The sequence below is a fragment of the Pinus tabuliformis genome, chromosome 9 (genome assembly GCF_031772625.1).
Source record: "Pinus tabuliformis cultivar Carrire ecotype Pingquan chromosome 9, CPIR1, whole genome shotgun sequence".
Classification (NCBI taxonomy): domain Eukaryota; kingdom Viridiplantae; phylum Streptophyta; class Pinopsida; order Pinales; family Pinaceae; genus Pinus; species Pinus tabuliformis.
The window spans coordinates 1,060,463,135-1,060,479,403 of record NC_142307.1 but is presented as its reverse complement, the minus strand read 5'-3'; positions in this window follow the sequence as shown (position 1 = coordinate 1,060,479,403).

The window sequence follows — 16,269 nt, the reverse complement described above, 5'->3', positions numbered from 1 at the left end:
AAATTGTTTCTAAAGCGTTGTAAAAGAATTTAAAATTGTTTTTAAAACATTATAAAGTGTTTTAAATTGTTTATAAATTATTTTGAACTATTTTAAATTGTTTTTAAAACGTTCTAAATTGTTTCAAAAACATTTTAAATTGTTTTTAAATGTTTTTGAAACATTTTAAAATCATTTAAAATTGCTTTTAAATCAATTTAAATTATTTTTGAAGTATTTTAAATTGTTTCTAAAGCATTGTAAACTATTTTTAAAGCATTTAAAAATCATTTAAAATTGTTCTTAAAGCAATTTAAATTCTTTTTGAAGTAATTTTAAATAGTTTTTAAAGCACTGTAAACAGTCTTTAAAGCATTTTAAATTGTTTATAAAACGTTTTAAAACGGGTTTAAAGCATTCTCAATTGTTGTTAAAGCACTTAAAATTATTTTTAAAACATTTTAAAATAATTTAAAATTGTTCTTAAATCAATTTAAATTATTTTTAAAGTATTTTAAATTGTTTTTAAAGCATTGTAAACTATTTTTAAAGCATTTTAAATTGTTTTGAAAGAATTTTAAGAACATCTTAGAGTACTTTAAAGCTTTTTAAATTGTTGTTAAAGCATTTTAATAGAATTTAAAATTGTTTTTAAAACATTTTAAAATGCTTTAAATTGTTTTTAAATTATTTTGAACTAATTTAAATTGTTTTTAAAATGTTCCAAATTGTTTCAAAAACATTTTAAATTGTTTTTAAAGCATTTTAAGTTGTTTTTAAAGTGTTTAAAATTGTTTTTAAAACATTTTAAAGTACTTTAAAGCTTTTTAAATTGTTTTTAAAATATTTTAAAACGGTTTTAAAGCATTTTCAATTGTTTGTAAAGTGTTTAAATTGCTTTTGAAGCATTTTAAATTGTTTGTAAAGTGTTTAAAATTGTTTTAAAAACATTTTAAAGTACTTTAAATATTTTTAAATTGTTTTAAAAACATTTTAAAACGGTTTTAAAGCATTGTCAATTGTCGTTAAAGCACTTAAACTTATTTTTGAAACATTTTAAAATGTTTTTGAAACATTGTAAAATCATTTAAAATTGTTCTTAAAGCAATTTAAATTATTTTTGAAGTATTTTAAATAGTTTTTAAAGCACTGTAAACGGTTTTTAAAGCATTTTAAATTGTTTTAAAAGCATTTTAAAACACTTTAAAGCTTTTTAATTGTTGTTAAAGCATTTTAAAAGAATTTAAAATTCTTTAAAATTTTAAAGTGTTTTTAAATTATTTTGAACTATTTTAAGTTTTTTTTAAAACGTTCTAAATTGTTTCAAAAACATTTTAAATTGTTTTAAAGCGTTTAAAATTGTTTTTAAAACATTTTAAAGTACTTTAAAGCTTTTTAAATTGTTTATAAAACATTTTAAAATGGGTTTAAAGCATTTTCAATTGTTGTTAAAGCACTTAAACTTATTTTTAAAATGTTTTTGAAACATTTTAAAACATTTTAAAATAATTTAAAATTGTTCTTAAATCAATTTAAATTATTTTTAAAGTATTTTAAATTGTTTTTAAAGCATTGTAAACTATTTTTAAAGCATTTTAAATTGTTTTGAAAGAATTTTAAAAACATTTTAGAGTACTTTAAAGCTTTTTAAATTGTTGTTAAAGCATTTTATAGAATATAAAATTGTTTTTAAAACATTTTAAGGTGCTTTAAATTGTTTTTAAATTATTTTTAACTAATTTAATATTTTTTTAAACGTTCCAGCTTGTTTCAAAAAACATTTTAAATTGTTTTTAAAGCATTTTAAGTTGTTTTTAAAGTGTTTAAAATTGTTTTTAAAACATTTTAAAGTACTTTAAAGCTTTTTAAATTGTTTTTAAAACATTTTAAAATGGTTTTAAAGCATTTTCAATTGTTGTTAAACCACTCAGACTTATTTTTAAAACATTTTAAAACATTTTAAAATGTTTTTGAAACATTTTAAAACCATTTAAATTGTTTTTAAATCAATTTAAATTATTTTTAAAGTATTTTAATTGTTTTTAAAGCATTGTAAACTATTTTAAAATCATTTTACAATCATTTAAAATTGTTTTTAAAGCAATTTAAATTACTTTTGAAGTATTTTAAATAGTTTTTAAAGCATTGTAAACGGTTTTTAAAGCATTTTAAATTGTTTTGAAAGAATTTTAAAGTACTTTAAAGCCTTTTAATTGCTATTAATTCATTTTAAAAGAATTTAAAATTGTTTTCAAAACATTTTAGAGTGTTTTAAATTGTTTTAAAATTATTTTGAACTATTTTAAAGTGTTTTTAAAACATTCTAAATTGTTTCAAAAACATTTTAAATTGTTTTTAAAGCATTTTAAATTGTTTTTAAAGCATTTAAAATTGTTTTTAAAACATTTTAAAGTACTTTAAAGCTTTTTAAATTGTTTATAAAACAATTTTTAAAACGGGTTTAAAGCATTTTCAATTGTTGTTAAAGAACTTAATCTTATTTTAAAACATTTTAAAATGTTTTTGAAATATTTTAAAACATTTTAAAATCATTTAAATTTATTCTTAAATTTAAAATACTTCGATACCACTGGAAGGATCCCTCTTTGGTTGATAGGTACTGTAACTGGTATTATCGTGATTGGTCTACTGGGTGTCTTTTTCTATGGTTCATATTCTGAATTAGGGTCATCCTATAGTAGGGGAAATGCACTTGCTGTGGGAAATAGTATACATGCGAAAGTCAAAAATTGATAAGGCCTTACCCTTCTTTGAAGGGTAAGGCGTTATCGAAATCTCTTTTTGAGATTCTTTCTATATTAATCTGAATTAGAAGAGAAGATCCATACAAATAAAATGACTCTGTCAGTTACTTCATTCAATGCCTTTCAGTCAAGTGATGAGCCAATCTATTCTTCCACTATATGATCGGAAAAAATTAGGGATCCTTCCAATGGTATCGAAGTATTTTAAATTATTTTTGAAGTATTTTAAATTGTTTTTAAAGCATTGAAAACTATTTTTAAAGAATTTTAAAATCATTTTAAACTGTTTTGAAAGCATTTTAAATTATTTTGAAAGCATTTTAAAGTACTTTAAAGATTTTTAAATTGTTGTTAAAGCATTTTAAAAGAATTTAAAGTTGTTTTTAAAACATTTCAAAGTGTTTTTAAGTTATTTTGAACTATTTTAAAGAGTTTTAAAAACTTTCTAAATTGTTTCAAAAACATTTTAAATTGTTTCAAAAACATTTTAAATTATTTTTAAAGCATTTTAAATTGTTTTTAAAGCGTTTAAATCATTTTGAAAGCATTTTAAATTGTTTTGAAAGCATTTTAAAAACATTTTAAAGTACTTTAAAGCTCTTTAAATTGTTTTTAAACATTTTAAAACGGTTTTAAAACATTTTCAATTGTTGTTAAAGCACTTAAACTTATTTTTAAAACATTTTAAAATGTTTTTGAAGCATTTTAAAATCATTTAAAATTGTTCTTAAATCAATTTAAATTATTTTTAAAGTATTTTATATTGTCTCTAAAGCATTGTAAACTATTTTTAAAGCATTTTAAAATCATTTAAAATTGTTCTTAAAGCAATTTAAACTATTTTTGAAGTATTTTAAATAGTTTTTAAAGCATTGTAAATGGTTTTTAAAGCATTTTAAATTGTCGAAAGCATTTTAAAAAGATTTTAAAGTACTTTAAAGCTTTTTAAATTGTTGTTAAAGCATTTTAAAAGAATTTAAAATTGTTTTTAAAACATTTTAAAGTGTTTTTAAATTAATTTGAACTATTTTAAATTGTTTTTAAAACATTCTAAATTGCTTCAAAAACATTTCAAATTATTTTTAAAGCATTTTAAATTGTTTTTAAAGCACTTAAAATTGTTTTTAAAACATTTTAAAGTACTTTAAAGCTTTTTAAATTGTTTATAAAACATTTTAAAATGGTTTTAAAGCATTTTCAATTGTTGTTAAAGCACTTACACTTATTTTTTAAAAAATTTAAAACGTTTTTGAAACATTTTAAAATGATTTAAAATTGTTCTTAAATCAATTTAAATTATTTTTGAAGTATTTTAAATTGTTTTTAAAGCATTGTAAACTATTTTTAAAGCATTTTAAAATCATTTTAAAATCATTTTAAATTGTTTTGAAAGCATTTTAAAAACATTTTAGAGTACTTTAAAGCTTCTTAAATTGTTGTTTAAACATTTTAAAAGAATTTATAATTGTTTAAAAAAAAAAATTACAGTGCTTTAAATTGTTTTTAAATTATTTTGAACTATTTTTAAATTGTTTTTAAAATGTTCTAAATTGTTTCAAAAACATTTTAAATTGTTTCATAATCATTTTAAATTGTTTTTAAATCATTTTATATTGTTTTTAAAGCGTTTAAAATTGTTTTTAAAACATTTTAAAGTACTTTAAAGCTTTTTAAATTGTTTTTAAAACATTTTAAAATGGTTTTAAAGCATTTTCAATTGTTGTTAAAGAACTTAAACTTATTTTAAAAACATTTTAAAATGTTTTTGAAACACTTTAAAACATTTTAAAATCATTTAAAATTGTTATTAAATCAATTTAAATTATTTTTAAAGTATTTTTATAGCATTTTAAATTGTTTTTAAGACATTATAAACTATTTTTAAAGTATTTCAAAATCATTTAAAATTGTTCTTAAAGATATTTAAATTATTTTTGAATTATTTTAAATAGTTTTTAAAGTGTCGTAAACTATTTTTAAAGCATTTTAAAGTGTTTTGAGAGAATTTTAAAAAAAACTTTAAAGTAGTTTAAAGCTTTTTAATTTGTTGTTAAAGCATTTTGAAAGAATTTAAAATTGTTTTTAAAACATTTTAAAGTGTTTTTAAATTATTTTGAACTATTTAAAATTGTTTTTAAAATGTTCTAAATTGTTTCAAAAACATTTTAAATTGCTTCTGAAACATTTTAAATTGTTTTGAAAGCGTTTAAAATTGTTTTAAAAACATTTTAAAGTAATTTAAAGCTTTTTAAATTGTTTTTAAAACATTTTAAAACGGTTTTAAAGCATTTTCAATTGTTGTTAAAGCACTTAAACGTATTTTTGAAACATTTTAAAACGTTTTTGAAACATTTTAAAATCATTAAAAATTGTTCTTAAATCAATTAAAATTATTTTTAAAGTATTTTATATTGTTTCTAAAGCATTGTAAACTATTTTTAAAGCATTTTAAAATCATTTAAAATTGTTCTTAAAGCAATTTAAATTATTTTTGATGTATTTTAAATAGTTTTTAAAGCATTGTAAACGGTTTTTAAAGCATTTTAAACTATTTTGAAAGCATTTTAAAAACATTTTAAAGTACTTTAAAGCTTTTTAAATTGTTGCTAAAGCGTTTTAAAAGAATTTAAAATTGTTTTTAAAACATTCTAAAGTGTTTTAAATTGTTTATAAATTATTTTGAACTATTTTAAATTGTTTTTAAAACGTTCTAAATTGTTTCAAAAACATTTTAAATTGTTTTTAAAGCATTTTAAGTTGTTTAAGTGTTTAATTTATTTATTTTTAAACATTTTAAAGTACTTTAAAGCGTTTTAAATTGCTTTTAAAACATTTTAAAACAGTTTTAAAGCATTTTCAATTATTGTTAAACCACTTAAACTTATTCTTAAAACATTTTAAATGTTTTTGAAACATTTTAAAATGTTTTTGAAACATTTTAAAATCATTTAAAATTGTTTTTAAATCAATTTAAATTATTTAAAGTATTTTAAATTGATTCTAATGCATTGTAAACTATTTTTAAAGCATTTTAAATTGATTCTAAAGCATTGTAATCTATTTTTAAAGCATTTCAAAATCATTTAAAATTGTTCTTAAAGCAATTTAAATTATTTTTGAAGTATTTTAAATAGTTTTTAATGCACTGTAAACAATTTTTAAAGCATTTTAAATTGTTTTGAAAGCATTTTAAAGCACTTTAAAGCTTTTTAATTGTTGTTAAAGAATTTTAAAATGTTTTTTAAAACATTTTAAAGTGTTTCTAAATTATTTTGAACTATTTTAATTTGTTTTTAAATTTTTCTAAATTGTTTTAAAGACATTTTAAATTTGTTTTTAAAGCATTTTAAATTGTTTTTAAAGCATTTTAAATTGTTTTTAAAGTGTTTAAAATTGTTTTCAAAACATTTTAAAGTACTTTAAAGCTTTTTAAATTGTTTATAGAACATTTTAAAATGGGTTTAAATCATTCTCAATTGTTGTTAAAGCACTTAAACTTATTTTTAAAACATTTTAAAATGTTTTTCAAACATTTTAAAATAATTTAAATTGTTCTTAAATCAATTTAAATTATTTTTAAAGTATTTTAAATTGTTTTTAAAGCATTATAAACTATTTTTAAAGCATTTTAAATTGTTTTGAAAGAATTTAAGAACATTTTAGAGTACTTTAAAGCTTTTTAAATTGTTGTTAAAGCATTTTAATAGAATTTAAAATTGTTTTTAAAAAATTTTAAAGTGCTTTAAATTGTTTTTAAATTATTTTGAACTAATTTAAATTGTTTTTAAAACGTTCCAACTTGTTTCAAAAACATTTTAAATTGTTTTTAAAGCATTTTAAGTTGTTTAAAATTGTTTTTAAAACATTTTAAAGTACTTTAAAGCTTTTTAAATTGTTTATAAAACATTTTAAAATGGTTTTAAAGCATTTTCAATTGTTGTAAAACCACTCAGACTTATTTTTAAAACATTTTAAAATGTTTTTGAAACATTTTAAGATGTTTTTGAAACATTTTAAGATGTTTTTGAAACATTTTAAAATCGTTTAAAATTGTTTTTAAATCAATTTAAATTATTTTTAAAGTATTTTAAATTGTTTTTAAAGCATTGTAAACAGTTTTTAAATCATTTTAAAATCATTTAAAATTGTTTTTAAAGCAATTTAAATTACTTTTGAAGAATTTTAAATAGCTTTTAAAGGATTGTAAATGGTTTTTAAAGCATTTTAAATTGTTTTGAAAGCATTTTAATGTACGTTAAAGCTTTTTAAATTGTTGTTGATGCATTTTAAAAGAATTTAAAATTTCTTTTAAAACATTTTAGAGTATTTTAAAGTGATTCTAAATTATTTTGAACTATTTTAAATTGTTTTTAAAACGTTGTAAATTGTTTCAAAAACATTTTAAATTGTTTTTAAAGCATTTTAAATTGTTTTTAAAGAGTTTAATTTTTTTTTTAACATTTTAAAGTACTTTAAAGCTTTTTAAATTGTTTATAAAACAATTTTAGAATGGGTTTAAATGATTTTCAATTGTTGTTAAAGAAATTAATCTTATTTTTAAAACATTTTAAAATGTTTTTGAAATATTTTAAAACATTTTAAAATCATTTAAAATTGTTCTCAAGTCAATTTAAATTATTTTTGAAGTATTTTAAATTGTTTTTAAAGCATTGCAAACTATTTTTAAAGAATTTTAAAATCATTTTAAATTCTTTTGAAAGCGTTTTAAATTGTTTTGAAAGCATTTTAAAGTGCTTTAAAGATTTTTAAATTGTTGTTGAAGAATTTTAAAAGAATTTAAAATTGTTTTTAAAACATTTTAAAGAGTTTTAAATTGTTTTTAAATTATTTTGAACTATTTTAAAGTGTTTTTAAAACTTTCTAAATTGTTTCAAAAACATTTTAAATTGTTCTTAAAGCATTTTAAATTATTTTTAAAGCGTTTAAATCGTTTTGAAAGCATTTTAAATTGTTTTGAAAGCATCTTAAAAACATTTTAATGTACTTTAAAGTTCTTTAAATTGTTTTAAAAACATTTTAAAATGGTTTTAAAACATTTTCAATTGTTGTTAAAGCACTTAAATTTATTTTTAAATCAGTTTGAAATGTTTTTGAAGCATTTTAAAATCATTTAAAATTGTTCTTAAATCAATTTAAATTATTTTTAAAGTATTTTATATTGTCTCTAAAGCATTGTAAACATATTTTTAAAGCATTTTAAAATCATTTAAAATTGTTCTTAAAGAAATTTAAATTATTTTTCAAGTATTTTAAATAGTTTTTAGAGCATTGTAAATGGTTTTTAAATCATTTTAAATTGTTTTGAAAGCATTCTAAAAACATTTTAAAGTACTTTAAAGCTTTTTAAATTGTTGTTAAAGCATTTTGAAAGAATTTAAAATTGTTTTTAAAACATTTTAAAGTGTTTTTCAATTAATTTGAACTATTTTAAATTGTTTTTAAAATGTTCTAAATTGCTTCAAAAACATTTCAAATTGTTTTTAAAGCATTTTAAATTGTTTTAAAAGCGTTTAAAATTGTTTTTAAAACATTTTAAAGTACTTTAAAACTTTTTAAATTGTTTATAAAATATTTTAAAATGGGTTTAAAGCATTTTCAATTGTTGTTAAAGCACTTACACTTATTTCTAAAGCATTCTAAAACGTTTTTGAAACATTTTAAAATGATTTAAAATTGCTCTTAAATCAATTTAAATTATTTTTGAAGTATTTTAAATTGTTTTTAAAGCATTGTAAACTATTTTTAAAGCATTTTAAAATCATTTTAAATTGTTTTGAAAGAATTTTAAAAACATTTTAGAGTACTTTAAAGCTTCTTAAATTGTTGTTAAAACATTTTGAAAGAATTTATAATTGTTTTTAAAACATTTTACAGTGTTTTAAATTGTTTTTAAATTATTTTGAACTATTTTAAATTGTTTTTAAAACGTTCCAAATTGTTTCAGAAACATTTTAAATTGTTTTTAAAGCACTTTATATTGTTTTTAAAGTGTTTAAAATTGTTTTTAAAACATTTTAAAGTAATTTAAGGCTTTTTAAATTGTTTTTAAAACATTTTAAAATGGTTTTAAAGCATTTTCAATTGTTGTGAAAGCACTTAAACTTATTTTAAAAACATTTAAAAATGTTTTTGAAACATTTTAAAAACATTTAAAAATGTTTTTGAAACATTTTAAAACATTTTAAAATCATTTAAAATTATTATTATATCAATTTAAATTATTTTTAAAGTATTTTAAATTGTTTTTAAACCATTGTAAAATATTTTTAAAGCAATTCAAAATCATTTAAAATTGTTATTAAAGCAATAAAAAATATTTTTGAATTATTTTAAATAGTTTTTAAAGCGTCATAAACTGTTTTTAAAGCATTTTAAATTGTTTTGAAAGAATTTTAAAAACATTTTAAAGTACTTTAAAGCTTTTTAAATTGTTGTTAAAGCATTTTGAAAGAATTTAAATTTGTTTTTAAAACATTTGAAAGTGTTTTTAAATTATTTTGAACTATTTAAAATCGTTTTTAAAATGTTCTAAATTGTTTCAAAAACATTTTAAATTGCTTTTGAAGCATTTTAAATTATTTTCAAAGCATTTAAAATTGTTTTTAAAACATTTTAAAGTACTTTAAAGCTATATAGATTATTTTTGAAACATTTTAAAACGGTTTTAAAGCATTTTCAATTGTTGTTAAGGCACTTAAACCTATTTTTGAAACATTTTAAAATGTTTTTGAAACATTTTAAAATCATTTAAAATTGTTCTTAAATCAATTTAAATTATTTTTAAAGTATTGTATATTGTTTCTAAAGCATTGTAGACTATTTTTAAAGCATTTTAAAATCATTTAAAATTGTTCTTAAAGCAATTTAAATTATTTTTGATGTATTTTAAACAGTTTTTAAAGCATTGTAAATGGTTTTTAAAGCATTTTAAATTGTTTTGAAAGCATTTTAAAAACATTTTAAAGTACTTTAAAGCTTTTTAAATTGTTGCTAAAGCGTTTTAAAAGAATTTAAAATTGTTTTTAAAACATTCTAAAGTGTTTTAAATTGTTTATAAATTATTTTGAACTATTTTAAATTGCTTTTAAAATGTTCTAAATTGTTTCAAAAACATTTTAAATTGTTTTTAAAGCATTTTAAGTTGTTTTTAAAGTGTTTAATTTATTTTTTTTAAACATTTTAAAGTACTTTAAACCTTTTAAATCGCTGTTAAAACATTTTAAAACGGTTTTAAAGCATTTTCAATTATTGTTAAATCACTTAAACTTATTCTTAAAACATTTTAAAATGTTTTTGAAACATTTTAAAAACATTTAAAATTGTTTTTAAATAAATTTAAATTATTTTTAAAGTATTTTAAATTGATTCTAAAGCATTGTAAACTATTTGTAAAGCATTTTAAATTGATTCTAAAGCATTGTAAACTATTTTTAAAGCATTTCAAAATCATTTAAAATTGTTCTTAAAGTAATTTAAATTATTTTTGAAGTATTTTAAATAATTTTTTAAAGTACTGTAAATGGTATTTAAAGCATTTTTAATTGTTTTGAAAGCATTTTAAAGCACTTTAAAGTTTTTTAATTGTTGTTAAAGCATTTTAAAAGAATTTAAAATTGTTTTTAAAACATTTTAAAGTGTTTCTAAATTATTTTGAACTATTTTAAATTGTTTTTAAAATGTTCTAAATTGTTTCAAAAACAATTTAAATTGTTTTTAAAGCATTTTAAATTGTTTTTAAAGCGTTTAAAATTGTTTTCAAAACATTTTAAAGTACTTTAAAGCTTTTTAAATTGTTTATAAAACATTTTAAAACGGGTCTAAAGCATTCTCAATTGTTGTTAAAGCACTTGAACTTATTTTTAAAACATTTTAAAATGTTTTTGAAACATTTTAAAATAATTTAAAATTGTTCTTAAATCAATTTAAATTATTTTTAAAGTATTTCAAGTTGTTTTTAAATCATTGTAAACTATTTTTAAAGCATTTTAAATTGTTTTGAAAGAATTTTAAGAACATTTTAGACTACTTTAAAGCTTTTTAAATTGTTGTTAAAGTGTTTTAACATAATTTAAAATTGTTTTTAAAACATTTTAAAGTGCTTTAAATTGTTTTTAAATTATTTTGAACTAATTTAAATTGTTTTTAAAACGTTCAATTTGTTTCAAAAACATTTTAAATTTTAAGTTGTTTTTAAAAAATTTTAAAGTACTTTAAACCTTTTTAAATTGTTTTTAAAACATTTTAAAACGGTTTTAAAGCATTTTCAATTGTTGTTAAACCACTCAGACTTTTTTTAAAACATTTTAAAATGTTTTTGAAACATTTTAAAATCATTTAAAATTGTTTTTAAATCAATTTAAATTATTTTAAATTGTTTTTAAAGCATTGTAAACCATTTTTAAATCATTTTTAAATCATTTAAAATTGTTTTTAAAGCAATTTAAATTATTTTTGAAGTATTTTAAATAGTTTTGAAGTTCAGCGTGATGTGGTCGGGTAGCCCCTGACTCAAATCCACTTCTACACATATTCTGGCAAATGTAAAAATGCCCCTGATAGCTCCGTCTTCATCCATTTTTAGGAATTTACCCAGGGAATTCCCAATGGCCGCTAATACTTTATGATGCCAGAAGTGTAGAGGGAGACCATGTAGCCTTACCCAAACCGGCATCGTTGAGACTTTCATTGTGTTGGCGTCGAAATCAGGAAACCAGGGGGTGAGGAAGAGGCCAGCACTGCCCCAGAACCAAGGACCCTGATTAATAATGCTGTCACGTTCTTGTTCAAAGTTGAATCTAACTATGAAGTACCCTTTAGGGCAGAGGTAAATTTCATAGTTTGTTGTCCATGTTGTAGAGATCCATTGATGCAGGGCATCTGATTTTGGCCAAAAACCATTAAATCTACAAATAACTGCGTTTTGAGATAAATCGGTGTGAAGGCTAATTACCTCTAGCATAGTTACTTGTAAAGTTGGTGATTCTGGCTTTTGTTCCACAATGTAGGGTCCTGGTAACTCTATTGGTGGTGCTGTTTTATTTTCCATTTTTTTCCCCTTCACTGCATCCCGAAAAGAGCTGTTGTTTTTTGAGCTGGTACCAGTGCTTCCACCACACAGTCGAAGATTAAGAATGATGGTTGAATCATTGGTAATGCCGTAGTGCTGGAGTGTTTGGTTGTCCTGCAAACTGAACCCAGAATATATAAGGTTTTGATATTGAGCTGGGGTTCCAAGATGACCCTGGATCTTCTTTTTTAAATCGTGGATGCTCATCCCCATACTGAATCTCATGCAGATATGTTTGCCTTCAATCGATTTAATGAAGATCTGGATCAGATATGTGTTCATGAGGAGTAGGCCCTGATTCACTGGTTTACGAGCCATATCTGGCGAAAAAATGGCAGATCTGGGGTTCAAATATCTTCTCACTGTAGGAGAGAAAGGTCCGCCTCCACACAGCGATTCACCCGATGCTGCTGTAGCGGATTCTATGTGAACTTCGACAGATCCAGCATTATTAGCAGTGATATCCATGGGAACGCCCCAGATCTGGTCACCCTTACTCTGTTTGGCTCCCGCACACACAGCCATCTCCAGCCGTTCTGCTTCGCCCTTGCCCATATACGCACATAATGCCTTTGTTCCAAGATGGTGTTCTGAGTACGTTTGCGGATCTGGTCGTTTGCTAGCCATGTCATCCTTGCCGTGACCTGATTCAATAGAAGTAAACAGTTTATAAAAAACACCCTTAGACAGGTAATAAGATCTTGTCCATGACCTGTGTGCAGTCAAATCAGCCTTCGAGAACCGATTTAGTGCAGAAAAATTGTGTTTTGTTCCGCTGCTGTGCCAAATCCCTGTCGGCGTGTACAGATCCGTTACTCCTGCGATCTCCGTCTTTTTCTCTGTTCCATCGCAGTGTTGCAGTGTGTTGGCGGCACAAGAAACCCTAGCCATCTTCGCCGATCCCTCCGTCTGTTCTCGCAAGAGCCTTTCTGATTTGAATCTCTGCAAGTTCGTATTATAATCAAAGGGACACAAATTTATGCCCACTTAAACTTATTTTAAAAACATTTTAAAATGTTTTTGAAACATTCTAAAACATTTTAAAATCATTTAAAACTGTTATTAAATCAATTTAAAGTATTTTTAAAGTATTTTAAATTGTTTTTAAAGCATTGTAAACTATTTTTAAAGCATTTCAAAATCATTTAAAATTGTTCTTAAAGCAATTTAGATTATTTTTGAATTATTTTAAATATTTTTAAAAGTGTCATAAACTATTTTTAAAGCATTTTAAATTGTTTTGAAAGAATTTTAAAAACATTTTAAAGTACTTTAAAGCTTTTTAAATTGTTGTTAAAGCATTTTGAAAGAATTTAAAATTGTTTTTAAAACATTTTAAAGTGTTCTTAAATTATTTTGAACTATTTAAAATTGTTTTTAAAATGTTCTAAATTGGTTCAAAAAACATTTGAAATTGCTTTTCAAGCATTTTAAAATGTTTTCAAAGCATCTAAAATTGTTTTAAAAACATTTTAAAGTACTCTAAAACTTTATAAATTGTTTTTAAAACATTTTAAAACGGTTTTAAAGCATTTTCAATTGTTGTTAAAGCACTTAAACTTATTTTTGAAACATTTTAAAATGATTTAAAATTGTTCTTAAATCAATTTATTTTTTTTTTTAAGTATTTTATATTGTTTCTAAAGCGTTCTAAACTATTTTTAAAGCATTTTAAAATCATTTAAAATTTATCTTAAAGCAATTTAAATTATTTTTGATGTATTTTAAACAGTTTTTAAAGCATTGTAAACGGTTTTTAAGCATTTTAAACTGTTTTGAAAGCATTTTAAAAACATTTTAAAGTACTTTAAAGCTTTTTAAATTGTTGCTAAAGAGTTTTAAAAGAATTTAAAATTGTTTTTAAAACATTCTAAAGTGTTTTAAATTGTTTATAAACTATTTTGAACTATTTTAAATTGTTTTTCAAACGTTCTCAATTGTTTCAAAAATATTTTAAATTGTTTTTAAAGCACTTTAAGTTGTTTTTGAAGTGTTTAATTTATTTATTTTTAATATTTTAAAGTACTTTAAAGCTTTTTAAATTGCTCTTAAAAAATTTTAAAACAGTTTTAAGGCATTTTCAATTGTTGTTAAACCACTTAAACTTATTCTTAAAACATTTTAAAATGTTTTTGAAACATTTTAAAATCATTTAAAATTGTTTTTAAATCAATTTAAATTATTTTTAAAGTATTTTAAATTGATTCCAAAGCATTGTAAACTATTTTTAAAGCATTTTAAAATGATTTAAAATTGTACTTAAAGCAATTGAAACTATTTTTGAAGTATTTTAAATAGTTTTTAAAGCACTGTAAATGGTTTTTAAAGCATTTTAAATTGTTTTGAAAGCATTTTAAAGCACTTTAAAGCTTTTTAATTGTTGTTAAAGCATATTAAATGAATTTAAAATTGTTTTTGAAACATTTTAAAGTGTTTCTAAATTATTTTGAACTATTTTAAGTTGTTTTTAAAACGTTCTAAATTGTTTCAAAAAAAATTTAAATTGTTTCAAAAGCATTTTAAATTGTTTTTAAAGCGTTTTAAAACGGGTTAAAAGCATTTTCAATTGTTGTTAAAGCACTTAAACTTATTTTTAAAACATTTTAAATTGTTTTCGAAACATTTTAAAATAATTTGAAATTGTTCTTAAATCAATTTAAATTATTTTAAAATATTTTAAATTGTTTTTAAAGCATTGTAAACTATTTTTAAAGCATTTTAAATTTTTTTGAAAGACTTGTAAGAACATTTTAGAGTACTTTAAAGCTTTTTAAATTGTTGTTAAAGAGTTTTAATAGAATTTAAAATTGTTTTTAAAACATTTTAAAGTGCTTTAAATTGTTTTTAAATTATTTTGAACTAATTTAAATTGTTTTTAAAACGTTCCAACTTGTTTCAAAAACATTTAAATTGTTTTTAAAGCATTTTAAGTTGTTTTTAAAGTGTTTAAAATTGTTTTTAAAAAATTTTAACGTACTTTAAAGCTTTTTAAATTGTTTTTAAAACATTTTAAAACGGTTTTAAAGAATTTTCAGTTGTTGTCAAACCACTCAGACTTATTTTTAAAACATTTTAAAATGTTTTTGAAACATTTTAAATTATTTTTAAAATGTTCTAAATTGTTTCAAATACATTTTAAATTGTTTTTAAAGCATTTTAAATTGTTTTTAAAGCGTTTAAAATTGTTTTCAAAACATTTTAAAGTACTTTAAAGCTTTTTAAATAGTTTATAAAACATTTTAAGACGGTTTTAAGGCATTCTAACTTGTTGTTAAAGCACTTAAAATTATTTTTAAAACATTTTAAAATGCTTTTGAAACATTTTAAAATAATTTAAAATTGTTCTTAAAGCAATTTAAATTATTTTTGATGTATTTTAAACAGTTTTTAAAGCATTGTAAATGGTTTTAGTCATTTTAAACTGTTTTGAAATCATTTTAAAAACATTTTAAAGAACTTTAAAGATTTTTAAATTGTTGCTAAAGCATTTTAAAAGAATTTAAAATTGTTTTTAAAACATTCTAAAGTGTATTATATTGTTTCTAAATTATTTTGAACTATTTTAAATTGTTTTTAAAACGTTCTAAATTGTTTCAAAAACATTTTAAATTGTTTTTAAAGCATTTTAATTTGTTTTTAAAGTTTTTAATTTATTTATTTTTAAACATTTTAAAGTACTTTAAAGCTTTTTAAATTGCTTTTAAAACGGTTTTAAATAATTTTCAATTATTGTTAAACCACTTAAACTTATTCTTAAAAAAATTTAAAATGTTTTTGAAACATTTTAAAATCATTTAAAATTGCTTTTAAATCAATTTAAATTATTTTTAAAGTATTTTAAATTGATTCCAATGCATTGTAAACTATTTTTAAAGCATTTTAAATTGATTCTAAAGCATTGTAAACTTTTTTAAAGCATTTCAAAATCATTTAAATTGTTCTTAAAGCAATTTAAATTATTTTTGAAGTATTTTAAATAGTTTTTAAAGCACTGTAAATGGTTTTTAAAGCATTTTAAATTGTTTTGAAAGCATTTTAAAGTACTTTAAACCTTTTAAAATTGTTGTTAAAGAATTTTAAAATAATTTAAAATTGTTTTTAAAACATTTTAAAGTGTCTTTAAATTATTTTGAACTATTTTGAATTGTTTTTAAAACGTTCTAAATTGCTTCAAAAACATTTCAAATTGTTTTTAAAGCATTTTAAATTGTTTTTAAAGCGTTTAAAATTGTTTTTAAAACATTTTAAAGTACTTTAAAGCTTTTTAAATTGTTTATAAAACATTTTAAAATGGTTTTAAAGCATTTTCAATTGCTGTTAAAGCTCTTACACTTATTTTTAAAACAGTTTAAAATGTTTTTGAAACATTTTAAAATGATTTAAAATTGTCCTTAAATCAATTTAAATTACTTTTGAAGTATTTTAAATTGTTTTTAA